At 42.2% G+C, this 2,884-nt stretch overlaps 1 protein-coding gene across 2 annotated transcripts in view; it reads right to left on the bottom strand.

The window, feature by feature from the left end:
* Positions 1 to 2,884, bottom strand: part of SLC9B2 (solute carrier family 9 member B2) — a 59,901-nt gene that overhangs the window by 24,312 nt on the left and 32,705 nt on the right. The gene's annotated exons all lie outside the window — the stretch shown is intronic.

Here is a 2,884-nt window from a genome sequence, read left to right as displayed (position 1 = left end):
AAAACACAGGAGACACCCTTATGGAAACTGGAACTGGCAACCAATTCCTGATCAAAACCCCAAGCACCTATGCCATAAGAGAAAAGATAGACAAATGGGACCTCATCAAACTGACAAGCTTCTGCAAAGCCAACGAAATCATTGAGAGAGTGGGAGACACCCCACAGAATGGGAAAAAATATTTGCCAACGGTATATCTGACAACATCTAGGATCTACAAGGAACTCAAACGTGCAAAAAGAAAAAAACAAACAGCCCCATTACAAATTGGGCAAAAGATATGATTAGACACTTCTCAAAAGAAGACATACGAGCAAGAAGAGGGAACTCCCAGCTCCCTCCTCCAACCCAGGTCGCTGGTGGCACACCAGATCCAACACCCAGTTGTGCACCTGATGCTGGAGAAACTCTGCCACAGCCCATCATAGTGGATCACCCACAGACCCGGGCAAGTGTAGAGAAAGGATGGGTGGAGAGAAAGGATCCTTGAAAGAGGAGCTGCCAACCTCGGCAATTTTCCAGGTAGAGATTTGCTTTGTCCCACCCATCTACGAGCAGCCTCCACCTTGGTTTCTAAGGTGATGTTGCTAAATAGTAGACAACCCTCCCCCCCATGCTGAATCAGATACAGGCAACTCAGGCCAGTTGTAGACCTCTCAGACAGCAAGCCAAGAGATCCAGTACAAGGTTGGAATAAATCTATCTGCCTGCAATGAAAGCAAAGGGGAGAGGCTAGAGGTCAGAGGTGAGGAGACTTTAGACACTCAGGAAAGATTCCAGAGCTAGTCTGGTTTCTTATTTTGATTTCTGATTTTATTGTTTTGACTGTTTGTTTTGCTCACTTTTGTTTGCTTTTTGATTTAGACTACTTGTTTATGTTTGGGAAAAATGCATCAAAAGGCATGATTTTATTGGACTGTATGTGAATACCGGTATGCTTTAGGGAATTTTGTTTGTGTATCTGTTTCTCACTCTTTTCTGGCATTGGGTCTTTTATTCACTCATTAGATGGTATGTATGCCTGTTTTCCCTCTCACTCTTCTCTCTCTCTAACTTCCTTCTGACCTGTCCCCTTTTCTTCCATTATTTTCCTTTTTTGTACTTCCTTTTGTTCCAGAGAGCAAACCTAAACCCTGCTGCAGGGACAGATTGTAAGGCAGTGGGAAACGGGTTCCAGTGTGCCCATACACCTGTTGGCGGATACTGGGATCTACAGATAGATTCTGAATCATAGCTTCCCCCTCGATAAACTTCAAAACTGCAAAAGGTACAGCCCCCAACCCACAGTCCAGCCTCAAAAGTGAACAAAGCAAGAGAACCCTCATAAGGAAGAGCAGGAAATTGAACAAAAGAAGTAAAAGCAACCCCACTTTCCCTGAAAAACAGAATTAAAGAAGGGGAGGGAAAGGGGGAGAGAGAAAAATCTACACAAATGAAGAAAAATCAAAAGAAGAACATGGGTCTCTCACAGACCCCTGGGAGGGCAGACACTGAGAAAACTGACTTTGGAATGCAAACAGTGAAGAGCCCCCAGAATGACTGGTCTCAAACTACAAACCTAGATATCAAGAAATTAATGGAGAGATTAAAAATAATTGAGGCGAGACAAGAAGAAACTAGAAAGGAGTTGATAACTGAGATAACAGTAGTAAAGAATACTGTGAATGAAATAAATAACAAACTGATAAGCATGGAAAGAAGAATTAGCCAAGCAGAAGAAAGAATCTCAGAGCTTGAGGACCAAAATATAGAACTAACCCAAACTGTCAAAATCATAGAAAAGAAGATTAAAAAGACAGAACAAAACCTTCAAGAGATGAAGGATTACTTCAAGAGAACAAATCTAAGAGTAATTGGACTTCCTGAAAAAGAAAGAGAGACAGAGGCCACCCTGGAACAAACATTTCATGAGATTATTGAAGAAAACTTCCCTCATCTCATCAGTGATGCAAAAATTCAAACACAAGAGATTCAGAGAACCCCTGCAAGACAACAAGTGAGAAGACCAACTCCCAGACACATAATAATTCGCCTAAACAAAGTAGGTATAAAAGAAAAAATCCTAAAGGCAACAAGAGAAAAAGGTCAGATCACTTACCATGGAAGACCAATTAGAATAGCAGCAGATTTATCTACAGAAACCCTGTAGGCTAGGAGAGCTTGGAGCCCTATCTTAAAAGTTCTAAGAGATAAACAATTTCAACCAAGAATCACCTACCCAGCCAAACTAAGCTTCACCAGTGAGGTAGAATGAAAATCTTTCCCAGATATCCCTAAGAACTTATACTGCTACCAGACCACCTCTACAAGAAACACTTAAGAAAATAGTAAACACAGAAGTAAAGGAAAAAATAACAACAACGTTCTTCACAAGAGAACAGGAAAAAGAGTAAAATACACATAAACCAACCCCAAAAGCAAAAGAAAGACAACAAAGAAGAACAACAACAACTCAGTAAAAACCTTATGATAGGGATCAACTCTCACATTTCAATAATTAACCTGAATGTGAATGGAATAAATGCACTATTAAAAAGACTTAGAATGGCAAAATGGATAAAATATCACCAAGCAACAATATATTGCCTTCAAGAGACCCATCACACTAGAAAGGACACTCAGTCGGGTTTGGTGGGTCAGCCTGCAATCCCGCGCCTTTGGGAGGCTGAGGTGAGTGGATTGCCTGAGCCCACAGGTTCAAGACCCACCTGGGCAGCAAGACATCATCTCTACAATAAATCAAAAAATTAGTTGGGCGTGGTAGCGCATGCCTGTAATTCTGGCTACTTGGAATGCTGAGGCGGAAGGATTGCCAGAGCCCAGCAGGTGGAGGCTGCGGTGGCTGGGGAGCGGCCACTGCACTCCAGTCTGGGGCGACAGAGTG

This window comes from Carlito syrichta, unplaced genomic scaffold, assembly GCF_000164805.1.
Source record: "Carlito syrichta isolate Samal-C Ts95f unplaced genomic scaffold, Tarsius_syrichta-2.0.1 Scaffold304275, whole genome shotgun sequence".
NCBI lineage: Eukaryota > Metazoa > Chordata > Mammalia > Primates > Tarsiidae > Carlito > Carlito syrichta.
The sequence above is the reverse complement of the archived record's forward strand: the minus strand, read 5'-3'. Positions and strand labels throughout refer to the sequence as shown.